Below are 13,544 nucleotides of genomic sequence, written 5' to 3'. Positions count from 1 at the left end.
TACCAAATTTTGAAAGCTTGAAACTTTAAGATTGATGAATCATGAGACTCGATATGTTGTATGTTACTAACTTGTGGATGTGGTTAATGAAGATTATAACTTCTAGATGATTGATGGTATATGGTTCAATCCATGTTTTTTATATCTAATTCATCATTCTACATGATTTTGTTGACATATATGCATCAAAACATATAAAAATATATATTATATAAAAATTTGCTCCTGAACTAGGAGCTTTTGAAAATGTCGCTTCCCACTCCCGCTTTCGCTCCCTGCTTCCCGATTTCGCTCTCTGCTTCCGTCCCACGTCCCAAGCAACCTTGCTTGAGGAGCTTAGGTGAAAAGGCAAGATTGCAACTCATTGGCCGGTGGGGGCCATAAGAGAGAGAAAAAGAGAATGCACACTTGGGGAACAAGAGAGAGAAAAAGAAAGGGTGTGAACTAGTGTAGAGTGGGGGCCACCAAGGGAGAGAGAGGCCAACAATTATAAATAGAGCAAGGAGGCTCTCATTTGGGGACATCTTGGATCATTTTATTTTTAATCACTAGTTCTCTTGAGCTGCTAAGCCAAGACAACCTGTGCTATTTAGCACATGGATTTCCCGAGCGGGAATTCAACTCTACCTTCGGTGAACTTCGAGTGTCACCCTAGGAGAGGAGAGAGGGGTCCATTTAGGGCCTTTCCAGGAGCTCGATGCGTGCTACCAAGGGTGTTGAAGCAAAATTCATGTAGCTTATTGGAACCAATTTAGTGGGTGCTTTGGACCAAGATTTTGTCAAGAGATTCCTTTGCTTTGGAGGGTGGTTTTTGAGCATTATTGGGAGCTGAAGTGAAGGGAGTTTTGGGGGACGAATTTGTTAATTTTAGGTATGTTCTATGCTTAGAGAAATTTACTTCAATTTTTACATATTAGCTCAATATCAATTCCAGATTAGCAATTCCATCAGCATGATAATAAAGTGCAGATAGAACATAAACATAAACATTAGAAAACAAGCCAAGACAAGAGGACACAGGATGTGGCGCCAGCGAGGGACAAACCCCAATGTGGGGAAACTCTTGATCAATTCTTCTTATATTCTTCAATAGTTCAGCAAAGAGAGAGATAGTACAAATACATAAATATGAGATTTTATGACAGCAGTAGTAAGATCATCATTCCACTAATGATGACAGGTCTGAGATGCAATACTAAATTTCCATGACAGTCTTCAACCAATGATAGTACCGTAGCATGTCCCTTGATGGTGAAAAGCTGCTGATCTGATGAGGGCACCTGTTGTTGTACTAATCTTCCTTCATAATCTCCCAACTGTCCAATAGAGCGGCTCTAAGAAACCCTTGCTATGATGCTATGGCCTATGGCCTAGCACAGAGCAACATAGAAGTAAATGTACTTATAACAGATATATAATCATCATCAATGCTTTAGAATATTAGCATCCAATCTGCATTTGAAGCCAGCTCTACAAGGTCTGAGATAAGCCTGAGTGCAGACTCCTTCACCACACAGGTTTATCTTATGAATGTGACTTCCACTTGCAAGCATTTCCATACCTGGAACAACCTTTATCATAGTGCTAACATCTACAGCCAATGAGATGTCACCTACAACTATTTGACTATGCTCATTCTTGACGTGCTGAAGCTTCCTTTGGTTGTGACTTAGCAACCTTCTAGCTGTGGACTCTTGACAGTTCATAGGTCATCCATTAGCTTGCGGCCAGACCTCCTCACAGCTGCTAAGGCTTCTCCTTTCAGCGAATAATGGTTTCTTCTAGGCCTGCGTTTAGGGCACGTTTAGGACAGCGGATAGGAGCCTCTTCTTAAGTCTCCTTCACTGCGGTTAGGAGAGTGGCTAGATGCTCCCTTTTATTGTGGATTAAAGCCTCCCCTTGACTGCGTATACGTGCCTCCTTTTGCAGCATATAAAACACTCATTGACTGTGTCCTAGGGTACCCTTAAGTGCTGCGGTTAGGAGCCTCCTTTAGCTGCTATGAGTCTCCTTAGATAGCATGTAAGGGTCACCCTTGACTGCGGATTAGATCACTCTCGAGGACTGCAACTAGGGCAGCATATAGGCCTCTTGAGACTGCGGATTAGGGGACTGCGTCTAGGGCTAGGACAACGACCAGATCTCTGTGGTTAAGACTCTTCCTTATTGCAGCTAGGGACAATGGATATGGTCTTTTCTAGACCTGCGATTAGATCTCTCCTTGCTGCGTTATGGAAGCCTCCTTCACTGCGTTAAAGCCTCTCCACCATGACAACGTTAAGGTCTAGGGCAGCGTATCCTCTTTAGATCTCTCCTACCACCAAAACCCAAAGACAAGTGGAGAGAGATCACAAGAGATGAGTGACCAAATGACTTGAAGGCCACCTCTATTTATGGTGCAACGTTGAGGTCAAGAGGGGGTAATTTGGTTGCTGGCCGACCTTGACGAATTGTCACATAACACAAATAAATTCATATCTCCATGAATACATGTCAGAATCAGATGATCTTTAGATCAATCCTACACCTCTCGACGAGAGGAATCCAAGAAAAATATCAGCTGCCATAAATAAGATGACCCACATGGAGTTTGGCCTTAGTTGCCAATTTTAACAGAATTTCTCCCGAATAGACCATGCGTAGGAGTTTCTGGAGAGAGGCTGCGCAGGGGTAGAAGCAAGAGGAAAAGTGGGGAGTCTGGGCTAGGAGAAAGAGGGAAGTTCCAGAGGAGAATTTAGCTAGAGTTGGGGGAACTTTCCAATGGTGGATTTGGACTTAATTCAATAGTATCAATACTGCGGGGCATTTTCTGGTTATATTGGGCAATTCACACTTATTGAGGTTCACCGATGGTTTGTGGATTCAACTTAAACCCTTTCTGGGTTTTTATGGGTTTGGTGAGAGGAGGCTAGGATTAATTTTGCCGAATTTTCTTAGCACTTTTGAGGGAAAATATCCTAATTCCATCCAGCAGCCAACAACAAAAATTGTTGGAGGATGGCGCAGTTCACTCTGGGACCATTTCCACCACTTGGGTTCGTGAGATTTTTTTGGGTTATTTAGGGTCCCTTGTGAGGAGGCTCCAATTAATTTTTGGAATTTTCTGAGTAGTTTAGAGGCCCAGAACACTAGTTCCACTCCAACAGCAGTAACAGTTTACTGGCTTGTGCGAGCTATCAGTTAGGGCCATGTCCAGCATTGAGAGTACATCCTTCCACTTGGGTTTGGCATGCTTACAGTGGCAAGACCAGGTTCTATGGCCCTCATCCTATTGTACTTGATTTATCCATATGAATTAATAAAATGGCTTAGCTTATTTGCCTAGTTTCTTGTTGTTTTGATGGTGCATGCGTATTGGTGATTTTATTACTGTAGCTTAGTTCATGTATCCGTTATTTGTTGTAAATTTCAATTTGGAATATTACAGTGGGAATCAAGAGGGAGTTGATAGTTTTGCACAACCCACAACAAAATGGGGTTGTTGAGAGGAAGAATCAATCTATCATAGTGGTTGCTAATGTTGAAAAATGTAACTAGGTTCGGTTTTAATAAAATGGATTTGTCAAAATAAATTTTTATTATTGTTACAATGACTTATTAAAGCATGGGTTTCATGCTTGGGGCACCATTTTATTAGTCAAAGTCCCCATTGTGGACTCCTAGGATTAATAACGAGTCTTTAGAGTCATTATATATTTTATGAGACCCTTCTTGGGTTTTCAAACAATGCAAAAAGAATTATTTTTGAGTCAAAAATGAATTATGTAACCTCCATGCCAAGTCGGCCTCAAGGAAGGCAATTCGACCTCTTTGGAAGGCTATATATACAAGACAGTTCGACTTCATTTGAGCATCTCCCTCTCTCAAACATAGTTCGATATTTGGAAGCTGGAAGCTGGAAAGAAGTGCGAAGTTGAAGTAAGGGTCTAAAAGGAGTGAGAGTTTGGTCAAGGAGGAAGGGAAGAAGAAAATCGAAATTTTGGTGTCTATCTCTCTCTCTCTCTCGTGTGGGCTGGTTTAGGAGATCGAAGTCTCCTAATCAAGGTCGAAGCTGCTGCTAATGTTGAAAGCTACCAAGTCGAAGTTGTTAGGGTCGAAGTGCTGTTGTTGCTAGGTTGAAGGTTGGATCGAAGAAGGAGAGGCTGGCTTGGTGTGGAGGAGGTCTTTGTCTAGGTTGAAGAGTCTCAAGGAAAACTATTGAAGGAAGAGATTTTGACTGGGTTTTCCCCTAGATAGGGGTTTTGCCCTGGCAGAGTGCCTACATCTTGTGTCTTGTGTTTTTGTGATCTTCATGCACACATAATTTGGTAATTGCTTGATGAAAGATAATATAACAAATAAGTAAAAGAAGCCAACATAATTCACAAGTAATTATCAAGAAAGAGAAATCTAACCCTAATCCTACTAGCATTGATTTCTCAACATGGTATCAGAGCTAAGGTCAAAGAAGATTGAAGATCACTTTGTTGGCTTAAAGGAAATGATTACTCCCTTTATGATAAGAATGGGATTCACTTCTACAGGAAGATGGATCAAGAAGATTGTCTACTACTTATTCAACAAGGTCAAAAGTCAAGGGTTCTTAGCTGCACTTACAGGATCCCTCAATGATGATAATGCATGGATCATTGACAGTAGAGCATCAAGGCATATGACATGCAAAAACAAGCAACTACAAACTCTATCAAAGGAACCAGCTTCCCATGTAACGGAATTGGGAGACAACAAAAGCTATGTTGTTAGAGGCTTGGGATCAACATATTTGAAGTTGGAGAATGGAGCAAAACTACTTCTCAACAACATACTGTATGTTCCAAGTTTGAAAAATATTTTGCTTTCAATTTCTTTCTTAGAAGATAAAGGGGATAGAGTTGCTTTTGTTGATGGAAAGGTCTTGGTTTTGGGAAAAGATTCAAGTATTGATAAAGCTAGGGTTATTGGAGTTTGTGAAGGAAATTTGTATAGAGTGATTACACCACCTCCTCAAGCCCTAGTTCATATGGAAATCTCTCCTATTGTAATGTCCCTTCCTAAATTATTTTGGAACATGATTAATTTCTAATTTTCTACATTTTGGAGGCGACGGGGCCCATTTCATTTTTATTAGAAGACTTACGAGTTAGAAGTAAGTTACTTTGAGATTTTGTTAGTAGCATGTGGGCCACCCACATAAGGAAATACACACTTCCTAAGCCAATGATTTGAAATGCACGAGAGGGAAAATCGAAGGCTTAGTGAGGGACCCACGAAGGAGGGAAAAAGGTGGGAAAAAGGCTCCATGAAATCTATGAAAAGGAGGTAGCACTCTTTATTTGACATGTTTGGCATATCGAATTTCTTCTTAGTTGCTCGAGTTGCTTAGCTGGGCACTTGTTGTTTATCATGAGTTTTTCGAGCAGAGAACTCACCCTTTCTTCAGGGGACTTCGAGTGCCACCCTAGAGAGGTTCTTCCATAATCTTCCGGAGGTGATTTTCAATGTGATTTCCAACATTTGCATTCAGAGTTTTTCCGGTGGTGCGTATTTTTGGAGGACGTAGTGGGGAAATCGAGTTGAGGTCCTTTGCATTCTTTAGAGGTGCTATTGTTGGGAGGAATTCCAGGAGAGAAGCTTTGGTGATTTGCTGCTCACTTGGGTGAGTTTTTGGGCTGAAGATGATAGCTTTCTTCAGTGAGGATTTTGTAGTTCTTGAGGCTAGCGTAGAGCGCAAAGATTGGGCACACATGGGTGGTGGAGACTCAACCATTGGAGCCGTTCCTTGTCGGGAGAAATAAGGGAAGAATTGGTGGAGGCAATTACTACCTTTCTGGAGCGTTTGGGGAGGATTTTGCTGGAGTATTGACAGTCAATGTGTTTCAGTAGTTCTGAAGGGTGTAGGGCTTTTTGGGGGTCGATTTTGGAAGGTCAAAATCTGGCCAAACCATTTCTGGGTTTTCTAAGAGGAGTTTGTGGTTAAAATTTCCGAATTTCTAGACGATATTCGGGCTTGAAATCCTAATTTTTATAACAGGGCAAATTGCTAGTTAGCTGGGGAATTTGCACCATTTTGTGGGTTCGACTTTGGCTTGGAGATAGGCCAAACCCTTTTTGGGTTTTTGGTGGAGAGCTCAAGATTAATTTGGCGGAATTTTCTGAGCACTTTTGGAGGCTCAAACAGAGGTTTCTTCTAGCCAGCAGTTGCAGAATTTATAGGGCCAACACAAAACATTAAGGAGAAGTCTTTCCTTTGCATCCAGGCAACATTTTTCTCACCTGGGATTGTCTAGCTTGCTTTGGCAAGCTAGGTGCACACATTCCATGCATTGTACTCTCCTTTGATAATAAAATGGCTCAGTTTGGCGCAGTTCTGGTGCAATTTTATGGGTGTTTAATTGTTGTCTGAATTTTTCTGTGTCATATGTGTATTTTGCTTGTTTAGCACTATTATTTCTTTTTTGGAACATTGCACCTATTGAGCTATGGCATAGAAGATATGGTCATCTTCACTACAAGGTCATTCCCACTCTTAAACATCTAGTTCATGGCATCCCCGATATCAAAGAAGATCGTGAAGGAGTTTGCAAGGGATGCTCTTTGGGAAAACATACAAGAAAACCATTTTCAAATAGTGAAACAAGGTCTAAAGAAATATTAGACCTCATGCATTTTGATGTGTTTGGGCCCATGTCTGACAACTCACTTGGAGGTCATCTTTACTATGTAACATTTATTGATGATCACTCTAGAAAGACATGGCTCCATCTTCTCAAGAAAAATGATGAAGTATTTGAGAAATTCAAAGAGTTTAGATGCGAAGTGGAAACCCTAACTGAAAGAAAGATAAAAACTTTGAGATCTGACAATGGTGGGGAATACACTTCTAAAGAATTAATTGCATATTTTAAAGAAGCAAGAATTAAGAGGGAGCTTATTGTTCCCTACTATCTCGAACAAAATGGAGTGGCCAAAAGAAAGAATATGACAATTGAAGAAGGTGTACAAATTTATATGGGGAGAAGAAGCAATGACAACCGTATATATTCAAAATAGAAGTCCTCATAGAATTCTTGATAATATGACACCCGAGGAAGCATTCACAGGAAAGAAGCCAAGTGTGGACCATCTCCGAATCTTTGGGAGTCTTGCATATATCCATGTTCCAAAGGACAAACGAAAGAAGTTGGATTCTACAAGCATCAAAGGGATCTTCGTTGGCTATAGTCTCTCCTCAAAGGCATATAGAATCTACATCAAGGAAGGGAGACACATTGAAGTAAGCAAGGACATTATATTTGATGAGAATCAAGCCTACAAAAGATCGAAGGATATTCCTATTGATTCCGATGATGAAGATCTACCCATATTTGAAGAAGAAGAAGTACAACCTGACAACCCTTCTACAATTCAAGAGGAAGAAGAAGGACCAAGTGAGCCTATTCAAGCTGTGGTCATACCAAGCACAAGGAAGAGGCCAAATTGGTTAAAAGCCACTCTTGAAGATGTTGAAGGGCATGGAGCTGCGAAAGGAACCTTCAGGGAAAGCAAAAGGCCGAAGAGATATTTTGGATATGTTGCATATATGACAAGACTAATTGAAGCAGAACCATCTACATTTGAAGAAGCTGCTCATCAAGAAGTATGGAAGAAAGCTATGCAGGAAGAATATCAATCCATCATGAAGAATGGGGTTTGGGAAATCGTTCCTAGACCTAGTGACAAATCGGTTGTCACCTCAAAATGGATCTACAAGATCAAACACGTTGTTGATGGAAGCATAGATAAATACAAGGCTAGATTTGTTGCAAGGGGTTTCTCTCAAAAGGAAGGCATAGATTATGAAGAAACCTTTACACCCACTACAAGGTATACTAACATTACATCTTGTTGATTTGGGGTAGCATCGGATGTGCTCTAGCCACGAAATTTGGTGGAGATTTTTCCCCGCACATGAGATCTCCAATACCCAGAAAGGGTTTGGGCAGATTCTAAACAGATCAGGAGATATTAAAATAATTAATATTTTTAATGGAGTCCCTAAGTCTAAACTTAGAGAAAATAAAATATTAATGTGTATTAACATGAATCTGTGTTAGAGTGGTCCAAAAGACATGGATCAAGCCCGATCTAATCTTAGTTGTTGATTAGGGACTTAATCTCGACCATTGAGATGTCAACAGGAAAAGTATAAGAGGAGGCTTGAGGGTCACTTGGAGGACACACTAGAGTGATCAATCATTTTATTCTCTAGAGCGAGGTTTGCTAAGAGAGATATAATCAGTGATTGGGAGAGCAGCTGAGGGGCATTGAGTACAGAGAAATAGAGAAGGCAAAGATTGTGCCAGGAGAGCAGCGCAACAACCAAGGAGAGGGACACAGGGCCAACAAGGGCTCACGCAGGGCCGCGCAGAGGCAGCCAAGTGCTGTGCAGAGCACTAGAGAGGCTAGCATGTCTGACGTAGAGGCCTAGAAAGCTGACGTAGGGCCTCCTGGGGTTGACGCAGGGTTAGCGTGAGACAGAGAGGGGCTGATGCAACATTAGGGTTGCAGAGCAGTTTTGTGCTGAGGAGCTGCCAAAAGGATTTTCCGGGGTTTCAGCCAGGAGATTTCTCTCAAACTGTGAGGTATAGCTGCTAAGGAAATTCTCTGTTGGGTAGGCCAATTTCAACACCCAGATTGTACTATGATATTGCTTAATAAGAAAACCCTCAGATAGCTGCACTGGGTTTCCCGTATTGGGTTTCTCCTGGGACATTGGTCCAAAAATAATGGTGTCATGTGGTGTGTTTGTTCTTGTTTCTTTTAGTTGCTGATTATTAATATGTTGAGCATGCACTGGTGTTTATTTTCAGTATTTACTTTGTAAATAGCTTGTTAAAGAAAAATAACAAGTAGGTAGGAATAAATAAAAAAATGTGCATGAAGGGTTTCTAAGGAAAATTAGAAACTTCAACACATAGGATCTTGGAGGATAAGACACCAGAGGAGGCATTCATTGGAGTGAAGCCAAAGGTGAGTCATTTTTGCAAATTTTGGTTGTCCAATTTATATCCGTGTAGCAATAGAGAAGAGGATCAAGTTGGAGCCCTCTAGCATGAAGGGCTTATTTGTTGTTGATAGTGAGACTTGAAAGGATAAGAAGGCCTATTACTCCTCATGTTAGTAGAGGTACATAGAATTTTTTTTCTAGTATGTATCACCACCGTTGTAAGCCCTAGGTCACAATTCAAAAGCATTGTAACAACCATGTGAGGCCTTGTATTAGGCATCCCAGTCTTGTGTCTTGTTCTCGTTGTGTGTATCTTGTTCTTTAGGTTGGACCATGGATGGTCTCTTGTAGTTCATGTCAGGTTCCTTTTGTCCTCTATAGGATTGGAGGGCCTTAGGTGAGCCTACCGAGGACTCGTGGTTTCATAGGATTTTGCATTTGTAGGGGTGATCATTGGTGTATGGGCAACCCATGTCAAGGTGCACCTATGTCTTACTACATGGTTAGAGTCTATAGAGTTTGTAGGTGAACTTGGCTTTGGTGTAGTATCTCTCAAATAACTCTCATGCATGGTAGTTTCATATTGACAACTTTCATAATTCCCGAGTAGTTTCCTATGCAAAGTGGTCCTCAAGGTCAAAAAGTCAACTCGGTCTCAACTTTTTCAGCTGGATGAGAGAAGTCCTTGCTATGTAGAATTTTGCAAATCAGAGAAGGCATTGGCTAGTTACAACTTGGTCAAAATTGGTCAAACAGGTTTCTAAGTGGCAAAACAGGGTCAATCTTGGGCAATATGATACATGCATTATGTCAGAAGTGGTCTATAGAGCGAGAGGAACAAAACCCAAGTGTCAAATTTTCCAAATTCCTCACAGTGTTAGAGAACCAACATAGTGGACAGATGACGTGGCAGTGACAGTGATGATGTGGCAACGCTAGGCAAGAGATGAAGATTTGGAAGGATACCTAGTTTGGATCAAGGTTAATTTTACCATACCCAAGTGTCAGATTTTCCAATAAATCTAAGGTGTTGAAAATCCAAGAGCAAGGGGCTAAGTCAAGTTTACTACATGGAAAAGTGAAAGAAAACTAGCTGTTATAAAGTCAACTATCCATTGGGTGGTCTAACTAGCCATTGCGAACATCATGGACCAAGAAAGTAGCCATTACAAAGCAAAATAATATTCCAAATGGCTAATTCGAGCACTCTTAGTCAAGTCGGGCTCTTTTAGTCAAGTTCAATTCCCCAATGACCAAGTCGAGCTTCTTTGAGGACCAAGGCATGAGATGTTGAGCAACTAAACCGTACTATTTTCTATATTTAAGCCTTCTCGGGCATTAGCAAAGGGAATCTCCGACCTAGTTGTGTATTGTGACTAAAATTGACCCCCTAATGGGAAAATTATTCTTTGCAACATAATATTTTATGGAAAAATATTTAGCCTTCAACTTATGGATGACTAGTAAAAAATATTATTAGGGGAGTCCAACTAGCCATTATAAATGTTTTATAAATGGCTAGCCTCCCATCTTGCAATAGTTGTTATTGTCTTATGAGATAAGTGCCATCAATAATAAAGAACTCATTTTTGCAAACCCTTCTTCAAATATTTGTTCATTGTGTGGGATGGTTCTAACTAGTTTCTTTTTCTTGATTAATTGTTATATTCATGTTATAATTTAATAATTTTTCTAATAATCAAGATTGCACATGAGCTAATAGGTTAAGCCATTGAGGGGCTATGAGTCATGTGGATAATATAAATTAGGGGGAAACCCCACTTTGATATTTTTGTTTTGCAGGTTGGTTGCTTCAAACTTTTGGACCATTCCACAAAGGGAGCTTCATTCTGGAGAGAGTTTGTATACCATCTCTTATTAAATTTGAAGGCTACAAAAAACCACTTCAAGTGGTTGCTCCTAGTTGAATTTGAAATTTGGAGATCTTCTTAAGTCACAAGGAGGAGCAACTTTTCTCAGAGACCAAATCCTCCATGATCAATTAAAATATTGATCTAAGAAGGCACATGTTTCACATCCCTGCAAAGTTGAGGTAAAATGTTGGTTGGTACAAGGTGTTATTTCAAATAATCAATTGTATCTCAAAAATTTAAATTTTTTCACTTTTCATCATTTATATTGGGATTAAATACTTGCTGGTCTTACCTTGGAAAAATCGAAAGTGATTGCTAGATGTAAAGCAAGAACATATACATTGTTTTATTGGGTATATCTTAACCTTGTATCTAGTCATTTTATTGCATATTTGATCTATTTGCTGGCTATACCATTTGGAATATGCAACAAAAGCCCAAAACTTCAAGTTTCCATATGGGCAAATACTTTTTTTAAGCCTTATTTAGTGATTATCATTTTATGCTTGCTGATTTTTACAATTTTAGAGTCAAATCTTTAAGTTTCCAACCATAAATAAAACATATATTAAATCTAGGATTTTTTTAGGCACTTTGCCTAAAGGGATATGCTCCCAATTCTCAAGAAAGGCAATTCCAGCTCGCTGAAAATTGACATTTTTGTTGGAAAAATTGTTGTCATTGATGTCAAAGACAAGGGGAGACTACATATGTCCAAAATAAAGATTGGAAAAAGAAGGTTGTTGGAAATATTGTTTTTGGGTTTTTGATGCCCAATTTGGATACCCTATCTTTGAAGGAATTTTTACTTCAATTATCTAGCTCAAATGGGAGCATAGGATATATGGTTGGAACGCTTAGTCCGAGACCTTTCCAAGGGTATATGGCACTCCTTCTAACTCCATGGCAATGAGGAGATATGGAATATTTTGTTAGGATGGCCCAACCAGAAAGTACAAGCAGGCTAATCCAACCAATTTTACAAGTTGGTCCCATACGTGAACATAAAAACACTATAAATAAAGGATAGATGAGTTCATTTGAGGTGTATAAAAGCAAGAAGAGATCTAAGGTGTACAAGAGGAGCTAAGGAATATTTTGGGGTTAATTCTTGGATTTTGAAAGTGGAAGCAAAAATGTGATTTATGGGGTGAATGATTCATCTTGGTTGTTTTGCTATAAATTTTATTTTGGGATGTTTTAGACTATGAAACTTGGAGGAGCTAGAGGGATCTTCATATACTTGTGGTTAAAATTTCTAGCCTTGGTTCACTATAATTTTGGTGATATGCTTTGAGGAAGTTAGCCCTGGTGAATGCTTATGAAATCTGTTTCAAATAGGCCAACTTGGTATTTTTGCTATAACTTTTCTTTTGGGTCATTTCAAATCATGAAACTTGGAGGATATAGATAAAAGTTTGTCATATACCCATGGCTTAAATTTTAGACCTTGGTTCACTATAATTTCAGAGATATGCTTTGAGAAAGTTAGGCTCCTTGAATTCTCCCAGAATCTGCTTCAAATAGGTCAACTTGGAATTTTCGCTATAACTTGTCTTCTGGGATGTTTCAAATCATGAAACTTGGAGGATACAAATAGATCTTCCTATACTTGCATTTTAAATTGCAGACCTTGTTTTGCTGTAGTTTTGGAGATATTCTCTAAGGAATTCAGACTTCCTGCATGCTCCTGATGTTGGATGAAAGTTGTCATTGATGTCAAAGGGTGAAGGGGTCATTGTAGAGTAGTGGTGTCATTGATATCAAAACCCTAATCTTAGGGATGATGCACTAGCTTTGGGATGATTAAATAATGTGATAATAGTTCAAAAATCCCTAAAGAGCAAAAGGGTTTAATCCCTCAAATGCAAAACTGACATTCAAAAGAAAATCAAGGAAAAGGTGGTCAAAGCCAAAACAAATTGAAGGAAGGACTATATCATCACGTAGCCCTCATCAAGGCCTTTCCAATGGTATATGGCACTCCCTCTAACTCCTCACGGTTGAAGAGAAATGATTTTTGGATTTTTGATGTTCCATTTGGATACTTTGTCTTTGAATGCATTTTTCGCTATTTACCTAGCTCAAATGGAAGTATACTATACATGGTTGGAAATCTTATTCCGAGACCTTTTCAATGGTATATGGAACTCCTCTAACTCCTCACCATTGATGAGAAATGATTTTTTGAATGTTCACTATACATTCTGCTAGTTGCTCTAGCCAGTCCAACTAGTGGACAAGTCGGCCCAGTCTAGACCCCGAATGCACTATATATAGGCGTGAGGAGGAGGCATTTTAGAAATTATCTCAAACAAACTTCGGTTCTATTGAAACAAGCGAAGAGAAGTGTTATCAACGTTCATATCTCATGAACTGGAAGTGAGGAGATGCCGGGTTGGGGAGGCTATCTATGGAAGGAATTTTGGCACATTTTTAAAGGATTTTGGCACAATTTTTGAAGTTCTTTTTGGCATCATTCTTGTAGAAGTTTTGGAGCAGATATTGAATTTTATTTTTGTTGAAGTTTGGAGTAAGTTTGGAGTAGATCTTGAAGTCATTCTTGTAGAAGTTTAGAGCAGAGCTTGATGTCATCCTTGTGGAAGTCTTTAAACAGATCAAAGTTACCTTTTGAAGCAAACAATGGTCTTTTTTGAGGTAGAGTTTCTAAGGGAGATCTGAGCTACTAAAAGCACAATCTGAGG

General features: G+C 39.6%; 1 protein-coding gene across 4 annotated transcripts in view; it reads left to right on the top strand.

Moving 5' to 3' along the window:
• LOC149167736 (thioredoxin H4-2-like) overlaps nt 1-13,544 on the top strand; it is a 283,584-nt gene that overhangs the window by 25,217 nt on the left and 244,823 nt on the right. Inside the window, exon 3 of one of the 4 annotated variants that reach the window (XM_089433115.1) lies at nt 10,769-11,018. The exons of the other annotated variants lie outside the window; for them this stretch is intronic. The gene's annotated coding sequence lies outside the window, so the exon portion shown is untranslated. The remainder of the gene's footprint in view (nt 1-10,768; nt 11,019-13,544) is intronic. 4 annotated transcript variants of the gene reach the window in all.

Source organism: Pinus tabuliformis, chromosome 5_1, assembly GCF_031772625.1.
Source record: "Pinus tabuliformis cultivar Carrire ecotype Pingquan chromosome 5_1, CPIR1, whole genome shotgun sequence".
In the NCBI taxonomy this organism is placed as follows: Eukaryota; Viridiplantae; Streptophyta; class Pinopsida; order Pinales; family Pinaceae; genus Pinus; species Pinus tabuliformis.
This window is presented reverse-complemented; position numbering and strand designations above follow the sequence as displayed.